This window comes from Festucalex cinctus, chromosome 20 (genome assembly GCF_051991245.1).
Source record: "Festucalex cinctus isolate MCC-2025b chromosome 20, RoL_Fcin_1.0, whole genome shotgun sequence".
Lineage (NCBI taxonomy): Eukaryota > Metazoa > Chordata > Actinopteri > Syngnathiformes > Syngnathidae > Festucalex > Festucalex cinctus.
Window position 1 is genome coordinate 16,206,079 of NC_135430.1, and position 24,038 is coordinate 16,230,116.

General features: G+C 38.9%; 2 long non-coding RNA genes across 3 annotated transcripts; one reads left to right on the forward strand and one right to left on the reverse strand.

Moving 5' to 3' along the window:
* LOC144009627 (uncharacterized) lies at positions 1–19,040 on the forward strand. Of its 2 annotated transcripts, none has more exons than XR_013280987.1 (6): positions 1–103; positions 783–928; positions 13,643–13,786; positions 13,851–14,626; positions 16,776–16,852; positions 18,518–19,040. It is a non-coding gene; the product is annotated as an uncharacterized LOC144009627 (long non-coding RNA). The 2 variants fall into 2 exon arrangements; XR_013280986.1 differs by having other exon boundaries at positions 19–214.
* An 851-nt stretch (positions 19,041–19,891) lies between these two features.
* Positions 19,892–21,990, reverse strand: LOC144009628 (uncharacterized). The gene is made up of 9 exons (XR_013280988.1): positions 21,853–21,990; positions 21,685–21,791; positions 21,564–21,593; positions 21,268–21,326; positions 21,170–21,210; positions 20,998–21,068; positions 20,336–20,593; positions 20,057–20,258; positions 19,892–19,987 (listed from the first exon to the last, which is right to left on the reverse strand). It is a non-coding gene; the product is annotated as an uncharacterized LOC144009628 (long non-coding RNA).
* Positions 21,991–24,038: the final 2,048 nt, after the last annotated feature.

Sequence of the window (24,038 nt, forward strand, 5' to 3'; positions counted from 1 at the left end):
GGAAGTGTGGATCTTCTCTGTCTTACTTGATTTCCTTTTAGGAACGTCCCTTAAGTGATAATGACTTTCCGTCGAAGATAGATGTCATGCTAATTGTGAAATGGTTATTTATTTATTTATTTATTTATTTATTTGAGGAGTGTGAATCCCAGCGTGAACTGAGGGTCTGACAGCTCTACCGTGTTCATGCTTCAAGTTTTGAACTGTCGTCTTGGTGCGTCGGTAGATGCTTAGTTGCTTACTACGTACTATGGTGGAAGAAACGCTAATGCTAAGCTAACGCTAAGCTAATAGCTACTACCCATGAGTGGCATTACACGGCTTAATTTAAGGGAGAAACTTGATTGTACTTGTTTTAAGGTATTTCTAAAGCAAGATGTAGGTTCACAAAAAATGTAGCCACTATGTTTTTGGAAAATTGTGTGACATTTGGATGTTAAATGCTCATTTTGATGCAATGTGAGGTTAAATTGGAATTGAATTGAATTTATTTAACTACCTGTTGGGTTCCACGAGTATTTTCTTACTGAAATGATACATGTTAATCATAAAACTTGGTTAATGAATTGAAGATGAATAGAGTTATTGCATGGGTTGAAAAAAAATTCATGGGTAACAATTTTGGAAAGAATGCATGTAGATGACTGGTATCTAATGTACATTTTGGTGAAGAATGTCAGTAATTGAGAACTACCGTAAAGCTATGGCTACTAATAAGATTGAATTGATGACAATGGACTTTTATTTAGCTGTATACAATAACAGCAATTATTGTTCTGCAGGCAAGTTTTGTGACCTGGTACTGATTCCAGAAGATTCAAGATGGGTAGAATTCTCCTTCGATTAAGATGGCGAGCCTGTGCCCAGAACTACAACTGTGAACCAGGGACGACCTTCTTGTCTACTCTCCTTGAGAGACCATCATGTGGTAACAACCCTAACTACCATCATCACAACACTTCTTCAGGACTACATAAAAGAACACTGACTGACTGACTTGAATTGAACACTGAACATTACTGACCTCAGTAGGACTAGGGGATTATTTTTTTATTTAGATGCCAGCTGGTAAATTGTAAGTATTGTTTTGTTTTATTTCCTACGTTAAATACAGCTGTTTTTGCTGCTAATATCTGCCGCCAGCTATTAGTTTTGCACACCCACTTTTACCCCTATTGTAGCCTTTGGGAATCTAGAAACTGGTCCAACTTACTTGAGGCCTAAATAATGTTATTCTTGAGTAGTCGAGGGCTACACATTGACTTATGGATCTTCTGAATTAACATGAGTCCTTGTATGCCTTCAAGTGAATTTTTAAACAAAGAGTCAGACTTTACTTTTGCTTTTTTTACTAAAAATCCATATTTTTTTTTATCCTTCAAGGGGAAATTCATTTTACAGTGGTGTATTTTTTTTTTTTTGCGCACCACAATCACAGAGAGAAGCAGACCACACACATGCAGGCATGCAATTTCTTTTTGTTCGTGGATGAACTCGAACCGTGACCCTGCGGCTCCAAAGGCCTTACAGATGAGCTACTTCCGCCGCTTGCACGCAGACCTTAATGGGAATGGGATGGACAATAAATGAAGCATGACAGAGAAAAAAAATTACTGAACTGAATGACTGAATGTCTTTACTAAGACATGCACTACAATATCTTTTAAGACTGTGCTGGTTGTTTATTGGAAGATAGTTTCTAATCTCAACTTTCTACCTAGCCCATGAGTCACTCCATCCAAACATGCACATACATATGCACACACACACTGTCAACACGTACTATATTAATGTTGTCACTATATATATATATATATATATATATATATATATATATATATATATATATATATATATATATATATATATATATATATATATATATATACTTTGTGTCATTGAACTTTAAAGTACATGTCAAATTTCTTTTTAATCACACATATCTCAAAATATGCCCTAAGTCCATTCTGTTTGCTCAATGGCTGCGAGTCCTCCACTTTGGGTGTTGTCAGAAACTGAGGCAGCACAATTTAAAAATAAAATCAAATATATGCCATGATTATAGGATGGTTGTTTTTGTATACTGTGTGGTGTTACTTTGCCCTCCAAAATTCATCTTCCGAAGTCTATAGGACTGACAGCTGTATTGAGTCTGTGCCATCAACAAGTGCACATTTTGGTTTTGTCGTATTTGCATTACACAATATTGTATAGATTGTTCTTCCTCAGTCACTGTTTAAGAAATAATGATAATAATAATTTTAAAAAACGTTCAGAGATCACATCTAGGTATTCCACTCGGATAAGCGATACAGAGAATTAATAATGTGTTAAAAAAAATTCTGCTGAATGTTAATTACGTATTAGGTTTTACATAATCAGGATTTTTCGGCTGATCCCTGATTTTGAAAAGGGGGGGCATAACCGATCACTGATTGGATCAGCAGATGGCGCAATATACATATTTAAATACTTTTAAATTTACTTTACAGTTGACTGTCGCCATTCATGGAGAATCGTCAAAAAATGCTGATAAACATGAAATATAACATGTAATGTCTTATTTTGCAGAGCCAATCAATTACATCATTGATCGATTGGGCAAAATAAGACATTATAGCCGCTCACCGATTTTACATAGAAAGTTAAATACTATCCGATCAGTGTAAAGCCAAGCAACTAACGTGTAACTTGTAATGTAATTTACTTTTAAAATAAAGTAAACATGAAAGTTACGTTTTTTTGTCTCTATTTTGGAACAAATGTTACAAAAAGTCATCATAGCCAGAGAAAACACACATGAACTGATGAACCCTTTGATGCTCAGAACTACAGCTCCATGAAGTATGTTGAAATCATGTATGAACCCAGTATATCTTGTAGAACGAATGTTAAAAGAAAAAGCAAATACGTATACCTAGAATGAATCCTTTGAACACAGTTTGAAGTGCATCAAAGTGTGCCAAAACATTGTCTATGGGGATCAGATAAGGATTGTAGGTACGCCAGCACACCTGCACCAATGTAGATAATTTAAAAAAAAATCTGCTGACGTTACATTGAAATCCCATATGTTGATTTCACTGATGAACCCATACCATGATAGAACCTGGCTGCTCGCTAATAGTATGGTGGGTCATTTTTAATTTTGGCACACACCTCGATCCTTGCATCCAAAAAAGACATAAAATACAGACTGGTCCGACCACAATCACGTTTCCACTGTGACGGTCCATCACAGATGCCGCACCACTCCGAGACAGCTCTCCTGGACACATTTAACTTAAAGGCTTCCTTTTGGCACAGATTAGTTTGATCTGGCATTTGAGGATGTAGCTACGTATTGGAGTGTTTGACAAATATTTGCCAAAGTAATCCTGAGCTCATATGTTTGGATCAGTTTGAGATGTGCCCTTGCCCTTTAAGCACAGAAATTCCTCGATCCTAATCATTTTCTCGTGTATCTGTTGGCAGAGCGGCATTTGCTCCACGTGTTTGAAGTCACATCATTGTTTAATGATTTTACCTCATTACTACTTCCACTTCCCAACTTTATGTGGAAAATGTATCAATGTGTGTGAGTGTGTGGTGGTGGTGGTGGGGGTGGCGGCGGGGGGTTGTTAAAAAGCAATAAAATCAACATGGGGAAATATAACTAGAGAATGCAATTTCTCCAGAAATTGCATGTGAAAGCTGAGAGGCTGATTGAAAAATTGTGGTGTGATCCGGAATGACACTGAATATTGTGGAATGATATGTGACCTGTAATTAGCTAAACAAGTTGGAATTATTTGAACGGGTCAAAAAATGTTGAAACTGGAGGTCAATATGTAGACATTTTGAATGTTTGGGCTTTTGAAAATTTGTTGAATTTTGAATAATATATGAGATGGCTTTCAAAGTCCGGTTCTCGAGGGCCGGTGTCCTGCATGTTTTTGAGGTTTCCCAAATCCAACACACCTGCTTCAATGATCAGGATTATTATCCTGCAGAGATTGCTGATGAGCTGATCATTTGAATCAGCAGATGAGGGACACCTCTAAAACATCCAGGACTCCAGCCCTCCAGGACCGGACTTCGACACCTGTGGACATAGTGAAGTTGGAATTGGAAAGAAAATCTCTCATTTCCAATTCAATTTAATTGTGGGAATGTTGAAAGTATCCCACATATGTTATTATGATTTTTATTCTCCTCACTTTTTTTCCGAGAAACAACTCCCACCCACATAACACTGCTGATTTACACCGTTCAAATATCAGCTTGCTTCAGAAATTCATGCCTTCCGGGGTATATATCGTCTGATTTCACATACTTACAGTACTCCCACAATATAACGTTAAATATAAACTTTTCCCCATTCATTTTCAATGTGAATGACATTGAACTTTTCATAAGTCCCACTTTCCATGCCCATCTTAACAGATTGTAGTTCAATTTTTCTTTTTATTCATTTATATCTCAACTTCAATTAAAACTTTGTAATTTTCACATAATTTATCTTTCAATTTACTTCATAAGCATTCACCTTAGTATTCAGCTATTAGCTTTCAGCATTCCCACGCAATTTCTCCAGAAATTGCACTTAGCCTAGTTTGATAAGTGTAACTTTTGTGTCAAGCGGTCACGTGACGGCGCACTCAGGTGGTGAAAGCTTGCCACAGGTATGTTGTTGTTTTGCTTAAAATAATACCAAATGATTTAAAACTGTATGCAACTAATGTCGAATTGTAGGGGCCGAATGCAGTGGCTGTCGACCGAGTGAGATGGAGCCATGTCGGGTTTGCAAGATGAGCTGTGATTGGTCGTTACCTGAGGCCTAAGCAACTGTGGATTTTGCACTTATTTCATATTCCACAAACACAATATTTATCAGAATAACATGTTTAGACTAGACTAAGTGCAATTCCTGGAGAAATTTTGTGAGAATGCTTAAAGCTGAATGCTAAATTTTTGAATGCATGTGGAATGCTTATGAAGTAAATTGAAAGATAAATTATGACCTCCTGGTTACTGGACAATGCACTTTACCAACTGTGCCACCGAACAGTATCAGACACCTGGTAATGTGGGAAGTGGGCGTGGAAAGTGATATTTAGAAAAAGTTCATTGTCCGTCCCATTGAAAATGAATGAGGAAAAGTTTATATTAAATGTTAAACTGTGCAAATACTGTAATGTGGAATCAGACGATATATATACCCCGGGAGACGTGAATTTTTGAAGTTAGTTGAAATTTGAACAGTGTAAATTGGAAGTATTATGTGGGAGTTGTTACGCGGCAAAAACGTGTCAACATATCCCACAATTAGGGGGCTGCATATAACTTATTATTGGGCCTCATTTTGCGCAAGTGGATGCATTGCGATCATCGAGTGCATGTTAGCGCTCCGACAGGCACGTAGCACGTAGTTCAGTTTGTAGTTTGTGTAAGTGGTCGCAATAATGTGGACAGTTTATTTGGATCTTAATGGCATACACTGTGTATAGAGTAGGCCAAGTGGCCACATTAGGACCATGTTTTTCCTCTCCAGTATTTCCATCGGGCTTCATGGAAGCAGCAGTTGTGCCGCTGAGGAAAACAAGGAGCCACAAGCACTCATAACATAATGACAGCTATGGGATCACAAATAAGGCACGGACAAGAGCTGGCCCCAGTGGCTCTGTGTAATATTTCATCACAGAAAGGCTAAATAAATTCTGCGGAACAGTCAAGTGAAACCACGTCAATGCAGCAGATGTAAGAAATGGCAGCTGCCGGAGGAATGCGGTTTGGCCGCATGTGATTCCTGCAGGGTCCTCTCGACGTTAACGCTTTGTGTTTGCGAACACAAAGCTACATTGTTGAAGGAACGGAGCTTGAATCCGGTTGCTCGTCCGTCTCCGCCATGTGCGTGCGTATATACGGTATCTGTGAAATGCACAAGGTCTAATCCCTTTGATCGATGGAACCGTCCCGCGTAAAGCCGAGCGCCATGTGTTCAGAGCTGGTGAAAGTGTCTGGACGTGTTTTAAAAACGATGGCATACAGCTGTATTAAACACAGATGCGCGCACACATTTCATCTATTTCATTAGAGCATACTGTATTGTGATATTTAGCCAGCCAACTCATAGAGACAGATTTAGGAGCTTTAAAGCTCACAGGCAGCTTTGTATAGAAGTATAACAGCCAGTTTTGAAGGCTAGCAAATAAACAGGCCTCACATTTCGTAAGAACGCAGCCAGAGCCAAAACTGTAATGTTACCATAAATCTGCAATCGAATGGGCATACTGAGCCAATGTGGCAGCTCATTCCTCCAGATGTTGCTTATGGAACTGTCTGGACGTGCAATCTAACCACGGCTGAGTTGCAATTTGATCAAGTCACTTTCCGATTTCCATTCGACTTTTGTGGACAGAAACATCTAATCCTGTTCTGCTTCGACTAGCCACGGCATCAAACAATCAGTCTTCATGTACGGGCCGTTAATGTCGGGAGGAGGCAATATTTGAAGTGATTATTCACCGGCTGTACCAAGAAACTGTTAAACAAGAGCTGTGGTGTCTCTTCACTGAACGTAAATTGCAGGGGAAAGCAAATATATAGCCTGATGTCTGGGTTATTATTGACAACACTGCTTTATACAGTAAAGTTAGGAATCTCTTGATTTGGTGATTGGGATTAGACAGAATTGAAATCAGGCACTGGAGAAGGGTAGAAATGAAGAGTCTAACCCACTATTTTTTTTTATTTTTTTTATGACAGCATTACTCTTAAGAGCATGTTATATTTCCTTGATTAGTATTAATTAGGGATAGACAGATTATCGTCTGGGCCCATTATCGGTGCCGATATTAGGCATTTTGACGAATATTGGGATCGACCTTTTAAAAAAAAAAAAAAAAAACGACTGTCGATAAAATATCTTTTCAGTTAGCTTTATAAGAGATGCTGCTGACCTTGGGAATGCTCTGCACTTTTTGTGATTGTTGGAAATTATAACAAAGATGAGTAAAAATATATATATTGGTTTGTCGTTGGTTTGTTGCAGGGTGGTCACTATTTAAAAAAAAAAAAAAAAGACTCCCTTTTTCATTTATCGCTCAGTTCCTTAGACCCCAATATTAGATTTGGCAGAGGCTTGTTTTGTTGAGTTACAGTTATAATTCTTTAATAAAAATAAATATAAGTTTCCTCCTTTGAACATCATTAAGCATAAAATTTATACATGTATTTAAGGCACGTTTATGTTGAATTAATTAACAAATTTAAAACATCATGCTGTTTCTACTAAGTACTGTCGAAAATGTTCTCCAGTTTTGATACTGTAAATGGATAGGATCGTATGGCGAGGAACTTTTCTTGACAGGAGCAAGATGGCGGCCACACGGCTTCAAAAGTCTTGGCCTATCGGCTATCCAGTCATATATTCAAGCGTACTCGCAAATACGTTCAAACGTACTCGCCAGTCAAAAATATTTATTCCACATTGGCAGTTCCGCGCTTCCATAGTATTACAATTTAGTGCACAATCAAAATGAATATGTAGATGTTATTCTATGGGTCAAGTTACAATAGTGTTGCTTTAACTCAAATCTATTCTAAAGGACAGCAGTCAGTCCTTGATATCCAGGGGCAAAGGTTAATCATGGCATCTCATGACCTACCTCAAACATACATGTGCTACTGTCTGATGCTGGATTGGATGAATGTAAATATTTGAACACAGCACCACTGCCTGCTGGCAAGCTGAGCTCAGGCATCCCGCATCATAACCGAATTTAGGGGCCACTCTAAGATCTATGAGCAAAGGACTGAGGTTTGAGCTGTTTGGAAGTAGAACCGTTGTAACACCATCTGTTCACAGCCCCAGGAAGGCACAGGACAGCGGTCGGGGTGACGACCCATTCTAATATAACAAGTCTACTCCTGGTCCAGTGTTTGCAAGAGCTCGTGTAAAATAAGACTGGGGAGGGCCGAGACAAGCTGCAACTCAGCGGGGTAATAACATGAGCCACATTGCAGCAGAAGGTGGTGAAGTGTAGCCAAAATAGTACTGTAGCTACCATCTTACCAAGTCACACATGCAGGGAGCCATACATGATTGCCCACATCCACAGACATCTGGTTGGTAATTCGGAGGCATCTAAAGGTGTCAGTTTCAACTCAAAAAAAGTAGCTCAACATCTCCACTCCTTAGAAAAGCAAAACCCAGATCAGACCAAAACTCTTGAAGCTTAATTTTACCGTATACAATATACATTATTATCCTGTAATACTGTTTACAAGTATTATGCTCTCAAAACTGGCTTAAATTTCCCGACAGGCTGAAAGCGAGACGATGTCCAATCTCGACTGGAAAACGTAATTTTCTGAAATTCAAAACTTAGTTGAGTTGCAAAAGCAACAGTTTGTAGTTACCCCAAATCTTTTCAGTGCTTGCTTATAAGAATACGGTGTATGTTCATGAAATATAATTTGCAAGAAAATATAACTTTCTTGGTTGTCAAAGAAACCTTGGAATCATTATCTTTAAATTAGAGACTGAACATGGAAACTACTACAATTTACATTCTTAACTCTCTTGGTATCAACCGTAAAAGAAGTTACGACTAATAAAACTTCTTTGGGCAGTTTTGCCCATTCTTCTTAGCAGCATCTCTCAAATTACATGAGGTTGGACGGAAAGTGACAGTGCATGGCCATTTTGAGATCTTCTGGGTTCTAGCTGGTTCCACTCAAGCCTGACAATGACGGCAGGGTGCCCAGGTCACCAAACAAGAGGTCAATCTTTGTCACATCATTTGAGAGCAGTTTGTCTCTCATGGTCCTGAAGTCCTTCAGTTGCCTTTGTTGCCGTTGCAGTGGTTGTCCTTCTGGAAGATATTCTGCTTTCTACAGAGAAGCATTTGACCTCTGTCAGAATGACCATCAGTTCTTGGTTCACCTCCCTCTGCTCCCCAGTGACTCATCTTGGATGGCGGCCAGCTCTAATGCTCATCTGTAGTCACTGGGATCATCAAAGCAGCAACACAAATTCTTCACCCATCCCCAGATCTGTACCGCCACAATCCTGTTTAGAAGAGCTACAGACAATTCCTGTCAATTCATGGGGCACTGAATTGCACTGTCAACCCAAGTATGATCAATGGAAACAGGGAGCCACTTTTGAGGTTTTGAGCTAGTAAATTTGCTAAAACCTCAAAGAAAACAAAACTTTTTCCACATTGTTACTGTACCTGTACTTGAACCTGGACAAATAACATCAACAGTCTTGCCATTACAAAACACTTGTCTTGCTGCTTCTCTCACATCATCTGAGTGAAATAAAACAATCACAACAAACTGGCGAGTTGAAACAAAGTTGAAATTAGTTGAGAAAAACATAGAAGTGAAGTATCATATGTTTGTGTGACCGGGGTACAACGTCCTCAGGGAGCGTTTTATTTGACTTGAGCTTTGCAGGTGGGAGAGCGGGACATAGTGGTTGGCTCTTTGTTTTCACATCCAATTGTCCACTGTTTGTTAAAATACACTACATTTCCTTATGTGTTCTGTATTAAACCTAAACACGGATTATAGTCACATTAGAGAGGACTGCAAATGGAAATGTAAAAGCATAAGGCTGTGAACGCCAAAGTGTTAGTCGTAGAAGGGTTTGAACCGCTGAATGTATTCAAAATGATCTTCCTGGCCGAGTTTGAGTGGCCTTTGTGAAACACCAGCCGATCTTCTACTGCCTTCCAGACCTTTCTTGTCTCTTCAAAGTGAGGGGAATCAGGGTCCCTTGGTCTTAGTGGTTTACAGTTAATTTCTCTGGTCCAACCTCAAAGCAAAGATCGGCTCAGCTAAGAAAAATAAGCGATGCAATTATAACACAGTGGGTAGATTATTTACATAAAATAATGAATTTGTTTCTATACACGCCAATCATTTTACCCAGAAGGCAGTTTATTAATGTGGATTCTTTTTTTCCCACTGGGGGCAGTGCTCCAGTGGAGCATGTGTAAAGTCAATGACAATGTTTGAGGCACATGGAAAACTAACACCCAGGCCATGTTGATACAAAGTGATTAGTTTATTATAGCAGCTGAAGGCCTGACTACATAGGTCTTTGGTATTTCCATGTTGCAGAGATCCGGATGGGTACCCTGACACACGGAATGACGACGTTCTTGTGGAATCTGAGGATGCGTGTGACCAGATGGCACAGCAGCATCATGAACAAGCGATATGGCACTGGTCAATGTGGTTATCTTTGCACTTGGGTACCAAAAGGCATCCTTGCACCAAAAACACCACACCCCTGCTGCTGGCGTGTCCTTGGCCCAGATGTTTATTGCAAAAGTAACCCGAGGCCAGAATGAAAGCATCCCCTACTGTGAGAGGAATTTTCTTTTAGCGGGTGAGAAGTCCTCATCCTTTACTTCCTTTTGGGCATGTACACGGCACTGTTTTCAAAAAATAAAAACGTGGGTTACAAAACAACCATTTTGGTCTAAATTAGATTGAGGGAATATCAAAATATAGCAAAACTCAATTACAGCCTCGTATAGCTGATCTACCTTACATGGGCTCAAGGCTAAAGGTTCACAGCAGACTAGGGTGGAGGTTTCCAGCTCACGCAGCCTCTGATTATTAAGTTAAAGCTGTTTGGTAGATGGGGAGACCATATAACCCTGCTAACCGGATATGGCTAGGCCTATGTGCTGACAGAATCACTGATAAGATTTCTCCCTAATGTTTTGATTCTTTTAACATTTTCTCACGAGAATTTTGAAGGAAATTGTTCAAAACTGAAGCCCTAACTTACATATTCCAATAGTGTATGTTCATACAGCAACTAAATCATCGCTACATTTGGACAAACTGGCATACAAAGATGAATTGCAGTAGTAAAATAAATGATGCTATATGCTATGTATTTGACTGTGTGTTTGTCTATAGCAGTGCACTGTTTAGCTACTTTGTTCAACATTTGTTACTAAAGCTAGCAAGAGCCTATGTCATTCACTCTGATTCTTTTTTGAACACTCCACGAAACTCTAGCAGCTGAACCTACTGGTCCACTTGTGATAAATAATTCTATTTTACCCTTCACGTTACAAAACATAACTACATATTGTAATTTTCTGTTTGAAAATGCTAAAACTTTGATGCTACTGAGTAAGCTAGCGAGTAGCAAGTTATGAACACTACCACTACCAGATATTTTTCCTCTCTCACTTGCAAATGTTTGGGTTTTAAAACTCCACAAGTGCTGTTTGTCTTGTCAGTGACAAGCACAAACCACACAAACTTGTTTGGTAAGCAAAGCCCACACACATTGTTTTTCTAATATATCTCTAAAAGGTGAGCTAACGGCCTGTAGCACGACACCTATACCCACAGCAGGTAGCATAGCTCAACAGTTCAGACCACCTGAAACTAGACACCACAGCTGCCTGATTAAATGTGCAAAGGGCCCGAAATGTAAACGGGTGCAACAATGTGAACACGCTTCCACACAATCTGGTCATTAGCTCGCTGTCGTCTGGTACTTTAAAAGTAACCGAAGAGAGACGAGAGCCAGATTTCAGACAACTTCACGAAAAGGGTCATTTTCCGGCACCTCAACGAATAACAAACAGGGATACAATCAGCAGACCTTCAGGTGGCAGGAGTCCCCTCCGCCAAAATTACGCCAGTTCATCTAAAGAGATAATTTGATTCACTGTGTATGAGACTATCACATTCTCCTTTCCAGAGTATCTAAGAAGCTGTCCTTATGGTAAACATATTACGTTCCCAAATGCATGGCAGAAAATCTTTCCAATCACCCTCTATGCTTTTAAAAGCCAGCAAGGCACTCAATCCAGCCATAAGCATGACAAAGTGAGTGACGCCTGGAAATCCGACACTTTATGAAATGATGTCTGATGTCTAGTAACATTTTTAACACATGGCAGCGCTGACTGCTCCCTTGAGAACCTTGTCCGAGCTTTGTCCATATGTGCCAGAGATACTGGCAAAGCAGAGGAGCAAGAGGGACAAGGCTTTATTAACGGATGATTTGTTTTTGACAATTTGTGCTTGGATACACGTACAGAGACTGACAGAAGGACAAAAAACATTCCGTCAAGTGGTCACCACGCATGTGCTCCTGACTCCTCGTTCGAAAAAGTTCCGATACTCTGTTTAGTCTATCGTTCACATCAACAGCCTGATGTGAATGGCACATAGGCTTCATTGGCATAGTGCCTACTTGTAGCTAAATGTAGTATGCTTATTCACATTTCTGAAATCCACAAATGTTGGTTTGATATACAAGTATGCTCAAGAACATTTTGATAAATATAGAGGAACTGACGATTGAACACTTTCAATGCCGGCATTCTCAACCAAACTGGTTTAGCAGTCATGTAATAATTTATTTTCATTAAGTTAAGTCAAGAAGCTTTAAACCTGTAAAGCAGGGGTTACCAAAAACATTACCTAAACATTAACTCTTTGAGTGCCCAAAACGTAACGATTAGTAAAATCATGATGTATGCCGCCATTTTTTTTTTTTTTTATTAAATCAATGGGCCGTGCAACGTCTAAGTGCACCGCAGCCTGGTCAATGGGTTGTGGAATCAAACACACTCACTAACTATGGCCAGCAGACGGCAGCATTATATCTCTTTTCAATGGGCTGCAGGTGTATGAAATTACAATGAAACATGACGAAATCCGATGAAATCTGATGAAATAGAACGTTTTCAAGGATGACGGAAATGATAAAAAGCTGTCATATTAATTTTTTTTGATAACACGTGGCAGTAAACGAGTTAAAGAACCTTAAAATAAGGCTCTTATCAGCACCAATACCTGATATCTGCACTCGCCCATCAATACTTAGAAGTGTTCCTATTTTTTTAGGCAGATAGACTGATAGTTACTAATTTGGTTTGTAACATGTCAGAACATTACATACGTAAAAATGTTGATCCCTGTTTTCCAAAATAAAAGCAGATGTTTGCAAATGTGCTAATTATGAGATTGAGATCTTTTTAAATTAAACAAGATATTCAAACGATTAATGGAGTATCAAAATAATTATAAATGAATTTGACAATTGACTAGTTGTCGGAATCAAATAATCGTTGCACTAAATCGTAATCCTATTGAATCTAAGCGAATCGTTCCATTTTAAAATCAAACCGTCCTTGTATCAGATCGCACCCCATTTATCGAGATACGTATCGAATCATCTTGATGTTAGAGATTTACACCCCTACTTACTATATATGGTCCTTTAAAAAATAAAAATTAGGGACTGATCAACAGTTCATGTCAAGGCACATATAGAAAAACAATAGATTGGTCACCAGTCAATAGGTTGGCATAATCATGCGCGTCATTAACGTTTATCAATAGCATTATTAAATGTAAACGGAAAATGTAAAAATGGAAGTTTTGTTCTCTTCTTTATGTAAATGTTGCATGCTTCTCATCACTATGCTGTTAGCCAAGTTACGAACACTCCCTGTGAAGTGCTTATGTGTTGTGTAAAAAGCCCATAAACATCACTTAATGGTATCCATGTTGGCCAACAACGTAATCACAAACACCCATCCATTTTTTTCAACTGCTTCATCTCATTAGGCAAATCTGAGCTGTGAACTGTTGTCCTGTGCAGAGCGTGGATCTGGTGGCGACACCGTCCCGGCATGGAGGTCTTGTGCTGACGTCATGGCCACAAAATCAACTATGGGCTCCAATCCTGCTGTGCACTATGTCCAGGTGTCTAAACAAGGCAAACCTCACCCTCACGTCAGAAAAGGTTGAAGCATCCTTCAATTGTTCAAATTTACCTTCTGCAATAAAACTGTTCCATTTCTTCACAGGTGCTAAAGGATAGAAGATTGGCAGGATTTGAATGGATTTGTAATTGTAAGTTATATAAAACTGTATTAAAGACTACTGCGTGAAATGAGTCTTTTTTTTTTTTTCTTTTTTTCAATCAACAATCAACAGTAGATGACGTCATTTTTCTACTCTCAATTATAAAAGAGCGGGACGCAGCAGAAAAGTGGGAGTGTATTCTGTCATTTGGTAGATTTCTAAAATGTCTGGCAGTGAATGATTTTTGTACAACTTTATTTTCCTGTGTATTTGTCTCCTCCTGGCTGTTAAACTGTTTTATATTATTTGTTCAATTAAAAAAAAAAAAAAAAAAAAAAAAAAAGGGATTCTCCGGAGTTTGCGAACTCACAAATACCGCGAGAATTCAGCTTGGTGGCAAGGTTAACTGGTTTGTGCAAAGGAGTCATTTAAAAATGTTTAAACTTTAAATTCTGGATGTACTGTTCGATACACATGTCAAATCTTCCCTCTAGTTAGTTTATTCGCTACGGCGTTTATTATTTTAGCTGGTTAGCCCGCGATTTAGCTGTGACCCGGAAGTTAAACATCGACCAGGAAGGGAAATTAGGAAGTGTTTGACCTCGCGTTTTGTTTGAACGTCGAGCACGTGGTTTAACTTACGGTAGTAGTAGGTAATTTTTGATTGTTTACATGCACAGAGGCGTCCACAATAAAGGAATATTGTCTCCACGTCGGCTGCTGCCCGTCTACCTGCTCGTCATCCGACGAAAGAAAAGTGGCGACGTGTTGTGAAAAGGTAACTGGCGCTCAACTTTTCCACGTTTCCACTGCAAGCTCCTCTAAAAGTATATTTTTGTTTAAAAAAAAGAACCATCGTCTCATATTTAACTCGATTAGATCATAACATTTAGATGCGTTTACACAATCTTAACGAGCTACGATAATATTGTCCAATGTAAAATCTGTTTATTAGTCTACTTGTCAAAAAGCGAGAAACTGTGAGATAATAAGCAATACAAAAAAATAACAGCGGGATTAAAGAAAATCAAGTATGAGCATTTGAAAATGTTCAAATGAGCCTTGTCCCAGTTCCGACCTGAAAGCGTTCGATGTGAAAGTAAACCTATTATTATTATCGTGTCCTCAAAACTAATTTTGACCTCCAGCAAACTTGCATTCTTGCTATATGACTTCATTTATTGTTTTTATCTTATTTCATAAGCATTTCATACAGTTCAGTAGTTCACCGTATAATTTAATGCAGGGACATAGCGGCGTACGTTGTGTTGCGTGGAGTTATGTCGAATATTTATTTATGAATGAAGAAAGCTATCTAGTTCTATACTCGAGTAACTCGTGTTTTAGACGGTCTGTGTTTCCGAAGGGGTCGCCATTGTAGAGTGACGTCACATTGTAGTCCGTCGGTGAGGGGTTCTTTTCTTTCTTTTTGTTCGACTTAACAAGTTGATTTTACGGTACGGAGGTGACATATGGTGGGAGCAAACGTTCGCCTTCCCTCGCAAAGATTGCGAGATAACGCAAAAGTTTTTTAGTTTTTTTTTTAATTTTTTTTTATTATTATTAACCAGGTACTTCCGGGTCACCTTCCGTGTGATCAAAAGCGACGAGGATGGAGAGTGTATTTTCCCACTGCTTTGTTTCCTTGCGCCATTCTCGTCGCTTTTGGTCACACGAAAGATGTCCCGGAAGTACATTAACAGGTTTAAAAAAAAAAAAAAAAAAAGCGTTTGCGTTCTCTCGCGAACGCAAAGGGTTTTTTTTTTTGTTTTTTTGCAATGAAACGCGATATTTGCGAGAGAACGCATTTTTTTCTCTCCCTACCATGTTATCTTAGGGGCTCTGTCGGTTTCCGAGTTCAAACGCCGTGCACTTCGCGATTTGAAGTCGGAAAAATCCACTGATCTGAATATATGACTGGATAGCCGATGCCAAAACACGCCCGTGCAAAACTAACTCGAGCAAACTACTGTAAAAACGATAAGGTATACGAACGATGAGACACATACAGCTCGTAGGTAGGTTAGTATAAGGTCGAGGGGCGGGGTGGTGGGACTTGATATATATATCAACGCTATATGCTGCTTTAAGACTCCTTAATTTTATTATTATTATTATTATTATTATTATTATTATTAAATCACAGTTCATTAGACCCCAATATTAGATTTGGCAGAGGCATTATTTTTTTAAATATATAATTCTTTAATATAAAAAACAAAAATATCCAAGTTTCACCCTGTAAACGTGATTAAACATATAATTTATGCATGTATTTAAAGCAAGCTGTAAAATGTCTGAAGTGCTCTTGTTTATGTTTAACAAATTTAAAGCAACATAAATCATGCATTTTCTACTAAGTACTGTCTGAAATGTTCTCCAATTCCGATACTGTAAACGTACAGGATCATCTGCCGAGAAATGTTTTTTGGGAGTAGCAATATGGCGACCGCGCAACTTCAAAAGTCTTGTCCTATCAGCTATCCAGTCATATATTTAGATCAGTGGAAAAGGCCGACTTCCGACCATCCTGGCACAAGTCTTGCCTGTTTATGTAATTTGCAATAAAGTTAAAAAAAAAAAAAAAAAAGGTCCAGAGGGCGGGGCAGCAGTGGAGGAGGCTCGGTCTTGTGCGGGTGATGGGCGTGAGAAGGGTGGAGTCGGCAGAGTGGAGTGAGCTGGTGGGGGCGTGGCTTATTTTGGAGCTACTGACCTGCTTGTTCACTGCATGGATCCCTTGCATTCTATAAAAAAAATATCAAAAAAATTTTTTTAGTCAAAACTTCAATAATATGACATTTAGCAAGTAGTGACACCAATATTTAAGAGTTTTTCAATTGTATGAAAGACAAGTGTTTTATGCAAATGAGCACATGCGATATGCAAATGAGCATTACTCACTGCTTCCGTTTCTGTTTTCTTGACAGGATGGATGCTGTTTGCGACAGGGATGAGTCTACGGTCTGCACTACAACCATGCAATTGGAAATCTGCCTTTAGATGGGTGAGTGTACTTTGTTTTTTTACACTGGATGCCATGCTGTGTGCTTGAGGAGGCGTGTCTGATGCAACTTAGCCATTTTGTCAGTGCACTTTGACTTCCACTTGATGTACTTGCACACACCAGAACATTCAATTGTTATGAACATGTGCTTTAAAAAAAAAAAAAAAAAAAAACACGCACATTGATCTGGCCCAAATTATTGAAAAATAAATTATTTAGAAACTATAAACAACTTACAAACAAAATAAAAAACATTTTTATTTTTCAAATGTATTTAAAAAAAATCTTTTAATTTGATATTATGTTGCCTACTTAGAAAAAAAAATAGTTTGTAAAAAAAAAAAAAAAAAACATCTTCAAAGCACATGTCCATGAGCATTGAATGATGTACTTGTTGTCTGGTTTCATGTGTGGCAGTGTTGTGCAGTAGATGAATTGTGTTTGGCTTATAGAGAGATGGGTCAGCCAGTTGGTTTTTGGACTTGGACTGCTTTTGCTTGCGCTCGTGTAACTAATGACTCTCTAAAATGGCCTTTGGTACACGCTAGTTGTTGTCTTGACTAATGGTTATGTTGTTAGGAGATAGACTAGTCATGAGTTGTGTACCTAATCAAGTGTCCAAATATTAGGTACATGCTCACTCAGTCTTATTTCTTGACTATGAGGACATAGTGCTGTGTCATGTGGTCTGTGAACTTCAATCTGCCTTTAGACAGGTGCGTGTACTTTGTTTTGTTTTACACTGGATGCAATGCTGTGTGCTTGAGGAGGTGTGTGTGATGCAACTTAGCCATTTTGTCAGTGTACTTTGACTTCCGCTTGATGTACTTGCACACACCACAACATTCAATTGTTATGAACATGTTCTTTAAAAAAAATCACATTGAAAAATGAATTATTTAGAAAATATAAACAACTTACAAACAAAATAAAAACATTTTTATTTTTAAAATGTATTTTAAAAAAATCTATTATTTTGATATTATGTTGTGTACTTATAAAAATAAATAGTTTGTACAAACAAACAAAAACAAAAATCTTCAAAGCACATGTCCATGAGCATTGAATGATGTACTTGTCTTGTTTCATGTGTGGCAGTGTTGTGCAGAAGATGAATTGTGTTTGGCTTACAGAGAGATGGGTCAGCCAGTTGGTTTTTGGACTTGGACTGCTTTTGCTTTCGCTCATATACCTAATGACTCTCTAAAATGGCCTTTCCTACACGCTAGCTCAGTGTCTTGACTAATGGTTATGTTGTTTGGAGATAGACTAGTCAAGAGTTGTGTACTTGATCAAGTGTCCAAATATTAGGTACATGCTCAGTCTTATTTCTTGACTATGAGGACATAGTGCTGTGTCATGTGGTCTGTGAACTTCAACATGGTATTCAGGGATGTGTGCTACTTCAAATGTATGTAGAAATAGTTTCAAATTTGCTTTGAATTGTTTTTACTGATTATTCCATATGCTAACCTTTTTTAACGGTCTTTAACTGAGGCATTTTAATGGCAATTTGGCATCATTGCTTACTGAGTCTTTATTTTTATTTTGTTATTATTATTATTATTATTTTGAGGGGGGTGACCTTGGTAGCATTGGACTTAGCTGTGACCCTTAATTTGCTGTGAATGAGCATGACTGACTCGTTTTGTTTTTGTCTGACAGGATGAAGGAGTCTTGGACGAACACGCAGCCAACAGACTCAAGACTTGAGGACATGGCTGGATCTGCGCTTCAAGCTGCTTTTGGGCAGGTGTGCGCTACTTGAAGGCAAATGTTGTGTGCTTGAGGTATGTGATGTCACTAAGCCATTTCTCAGTGCGCTTTAACCTCTGCTTGATGTACTACACACACAGTAGAACATCATTCAGTGCTGTTGAACATGTGCTTTATTAAATGATTGTTTTGGAAAAATATCACTAAGGTATTTTGAAATCAATCATTTGATGTTATTTTTGCCCACTTATGTAAATAATAGTATGAAATATTCCGCACATGTCCAGAAGCATTGAATGATTTTCTTGTCTGTTGGTACATGGAGAGATGGATCGCTTGTGCTCATGTGACATCACACACACAACATGCTTCCATGTATAGCCTGTCAACCAGTTTTTGTAACTTAATTCCAACATTGTTGCTGTGTCCAAAAAATTGCTTGTCTAAAGTCAAATATATTGTTCAACTGGAATGAGTGTCTCCGTGTTTTATTTCTTAATAGGATTTTTCAGTTCAGTGTCGTGCGTTCAGGTGGTTGTATTCTCAGGTCTTGAATGGATTTCAAGTGAACTGTTCAGGTTTTCCTTGAAAGACTTTTGGCCTAACGTCCGAGCCTGCTTTTTCGGTTCATTCTCAAGGGCAGATTGCGTGATTTTGAGCATGAATCGAGGAAGCCTGTTTGGACCAGAGGCCAAAACATCTTCAAGAAAAACCTGAACAATCCACTTGCAATCCATTCAAGGCATGAAAAATGTTTTTTTGCTACTATTAAACTTCAACATGCAAATTGACTGACATAGTTCCACCCACTTTAGAAAAAAATTGTAATTTATTTGCATAATTGACCACTCCCTCTCAGAATCATCCAATTGGATGGCAGTATACAAATAAATTTGCATAGCCACACCCACTTATGCCTTCGAAATTGGGTATATTGCCTAATTTGCATAGCCGCACCTTCTTATGCAAATTGTTTGGCCTAAAAATTTGCATAAACCACGCCCTCTTATGGGGCCAACCAATTAGATTCTCGCACTTAATACAAAACCGACCAATCAGACGGCATTCTGCTCAGTAATTTGCATAACTCCACCCACTGTCGAACTTGGCCACACCCCTTTTTCTATAAAATTTAAGTTTGTTATGAGTTTATATGCAATTTGTCAACTTTATTTTTACAGAGTATGTTGAACCTCAAAATAACATTAAGATGCAAATTTGTCAACTGTTTTTGCAGAGTACATGGTAAATGGAAAAGTCAAACTAGAAAAAAAAGATGCAAGTTGTCAACTTTATTTTTTGGCAGAGTACATGTTATATGTTCAAAAAAAAAAAAAAAACTAAAAAGTTGGCTGACTTGATTGCTGTCTCCTTGTCACCAGGTCAAGTTGTGGGCCAGCAGGAGCAGATCATGCAGACCTAAGACAAAACAGTGACTCAAGTCAATTTGTTGTGCAGCAAATGTTTTTGAAATGTGATGAAACTCACCAGCACAGAAGGGGATGGCTCACACCACGCTGCGTCGCCAGGAAGCCCGCCATGTTCCTCGGCGCCTGGGGCAGAACAAACATTGGAAGACAGAGGAGAAGCTCGCAGAGTCGACAAGCTTACCTTGAATCGCGTCATCTTCAAGCTGATGGCATCAATGCGGCACCAAGAGAAGAGTCACTGCCTGGTGAAGTGGACGCGACTGCAGCAACAGGTAGTGAAGTGCATTTTTTTTTTTTTTTAATAAATACAACAAATATTTGACAGGATGAAACCCACCAATGCAGAAGAGTCAGTGACGACAGCTGCATTCAGAGGAAGCTAACCACGAAGAAAACAATGACAAACCGTATTCCAACCAGTCCAGCTTTAGTTTATTACGTGTCAACAAGCCGCCGTGCAGGGGAATAAAAAAAAAGGCGAAGATGATGTACATGTTTGTCTTCCCCACAGGTGCAGGATCTTGGTGACCAAGCAGTTTCTCCATGATGGCCAATTCAAGACAGTGTGATTCAGCTTCTCCAGGGCCCAGAAATGCTTTGGCAACACAGTAGTGGATATAATCAGAAGAAAATCAATGTTAACGTGTCAGCACAAACAAAAATAACCAAAAAAAGGTAAATGTACCTTTTAGAGCAAGTTTGGTCCTCTAGAGCCCCTATCCAGCCAGTTTTCCATGTTTCTCTCCACTAACACACCTGATACATGATCGTTATCAGGTTTATGCAAAGCTTGCTGATTAGCTGATCATGAGATTCAGCTGTGCTGACAGAGGGACACATGGAAAATTGGCTGGATAGGGACTCTCGAGGACAGAACTTGCAGACCCCCGTTAGAGGGTCCAGAGTGAAGTGCAGTTCAATGCAGCTTTAGTACAAAAAAAGATGTTCAACTATGTTGATCAAATGTTTGTCAGCCATTTTGTTTTGCAGCATACTCACCCTCCAGCCATGGCCGGCCTCATACACGATTACTCAGGCTGCTCTGATTGAAGTCAAGATGCCATTTATACCTGCACGCAAAAAAAACAAATTTACAACAAAAAATATATATATATATATACATACACACACACACACACACACACACAGGGAGGATGTCAGTGCAAGTCACCTGACATGTCTTGACCCTTCTTCAGTCATCTTCACAATTTGCTGAAACAAATTAAAACGTGATCATCACATTAACTTGTATGAGTGTTTGTGTCTCACCAGTGACGAGAGCAGGGCTGCGCTGGACACTGTCAATGGCCTGCAGCATGCTGGCTGGGCTGAAAGAAATTGTGACATTACATAGTTAGCTTCCAAACATGAAAGCACATTTTGCCAGTGTAGTGGGGGGAAAAAAAAAAAAAAAAAAAAAAAACATCCAAAAAGATAGGGGAAGTAAGCAACTTGATTTGAAGGGGACTCCATTCGATTTAAGATGCATGCATATGGACAAATTAAAAAAAAAAAAAATCAGATTGATTGTCATTGAAGTTAATGCACAAACGCTGGCAACTTACCTTGTGCTCAATGGTGCTCTTCTCCAGACGCTGGAAAGGGAAAAAGTATCGTGTTATTTTTTAAGAGCTTCCGTTGGGCATTTAATGACTAAAAGCTTTAACAAATAAGTATTTTACTTACCGCGAGCATTTATTGCCAAACGTCAAAGGCGTTGGTATTATTTTATCACACGGGTTGACCGTGAGCGAGCAAACATTTAGCAAGCACGCTAGCAAGGTTTTTGCACGCTGAAAAGGTGAACATGTTAAAAGTTACGACTACGAGTGTAAGAATAATCTTTAAACAAACCTCTTGTCAAAGCTTTTGGTCATCTTGTCACGATGAGTGGTGAACAGCGGGCGGAGGAGGTCGACGTTAAGCTGTCAGACTGGTGAAGAAAAGAGATCGCTCGCTTAATTAGTTACAGCTTATATAGATTTCCGGTAACATGTTTTTTTTCAAAAGCTTTATTGAACCAAGAGAACAAAAAAAAAAAGTCAATTACGTGGAGACGGAAAATCCTGACAAAATCAGCTAGTTGGCAGACGCAAGGATCGAACCCTGCTCGTCTATGCCGGTGCCCGTGACGTTAACCATTAGGCCAAACAGACTTTCTGGCGTTGGTTGTTGTAGATCGTAATTATGCTATGCAATTCCAAATGTGGGCCAAATTACAGTCAATGATTCTATGAATAGAACGAACAACGGCGAGTTTCTCAATGCCGAGATGGTCGAATGGTATACGACATTGCCTTTGGTTAACTTGTTCTCGTGTTCGATCCTCGTTTTCTCCAACCTTTCGATTTCATCGTAATGTTTGTTAGTTCGAGGGCGCACCAGCGGGGATCGAACCCGAATCACCTGAACCGGAGGCAAAGTTTTATACCATTCGGCCATCATGACTGAAGGTGTTCGGCGTGTAATGTTATGCATTTGTAGGACTTCTACATGTGTATGTCCACCCAATAAATGTGATAAGATTCAGAATCTGTTACAGACGATTTAGTCGAGTGGTCTACGACAACGCTTTCGGTGTCGGCAGATGCGGGTTCGATTCCAGGACCTTTCTGCTTTTGCGGAATTAGTTCTCAAGTTATTGAAAATGACAACCGAGAGCAAGGATCGAACACGCTACCTCCAGCATGGAAGGCGTTGTCTTATTCCATTCGGCCATCTGTTCATGGTGTTTCAGGCGAAAATAAATGAAGGTGATGAGTACGCTTCTTGCAATCTCCGGAATTTGATCGCTCAGGGGCACCCCCAACCTTCTCCCCTCCTCACCAGCCATTAACACCATCAGATAATTCTTTCTTTAATTGTTTTTTGTATGGGTATTACTTTCAATTCCCGCATCCACATCCGGGTAGTCAACTATTTAATCTACTCAAGTAGAAATCCAACGTTCCTTTTTATCTATTAACAGCTCACGAACAAATCAAACCTATTCCCACCGTGAATGTAGTTACTCTAGTCAACCACAGGACGGCAGTATTGCATCGTACCTCAATTGCTTCGCCGTCTTCCTCTTCCACGACGATTTAGATTGACCACCCAAAAGGATTCTCAACGATTCTTGTTTTGTTTTGTGTGTTTTTTTGTTGTTTTTTTACTGTTTTTCTTTGGCGGCTTGAATGATGAGCGATTTATAACGACACGCTTATTGTTCTATCACATTATTGAACAATTCCAAACGAGCCGAAACCCAGATATAATAACCTGAAACGTCACCCTTCCAGGGAGTGCGCCATCTGCTCAGGACATGTGGTACTGCACCCAAGCCGTTTTTTTTTTTTCCCCTCAAGCCACTCATGGCCTCATTGGCATATGTGGAGGACTTTTTTTTCTTCCCCCCTCACAACTTTTGAACCCAGTCTTTTTCAACCCTGGTCCTCGGGACATTTCCATGTCTCCCTCCATATTCCAAAGCAGGTGATGATCATAATCAGGCTTCTCGAGAGCTTGCTGTTGAGCTGTCATTGGAATGACATGCTTTGGGAAATGTGTTGGTCAAAACAAACCACACCACGTCAGGATCGATAATATTTTTTTTATTTGTACAAAATCGAGATCAGAAAACACAGATGAACACAGAAACACACAGAAAAACAGAAAAAAATGCTTTCACATTGTGAGATGGTCAATTTTTATTTTTATTTTTAAATAAAACGCCTTACTATACATGGTCGTTATTAAAAAAAAAAGAATAAATAAAACGCCTGACTATACAAGGTCGTTTTTGTGTGTGTTTTTTTATTTAAATAAAATGCCTTACTATACATGGTCTTTTTTTGTGTGTGTGTTTTTTTTTTGTTTTTTTTGTTTTTTTTTAACGCCTTACTATACATGGTCGTTTTTTTTACAAAAATAAAACGCCTTACTATACATGGTCGTTTTTTTGTGTGTGTGTGTGTGTGTTTTTTTTTTGTTTGTTTGTTTTTTATAAATAAAACGCTTTACTATACATGGTCGTTTTTTTGTGAGTGTTTTTTTTTTTT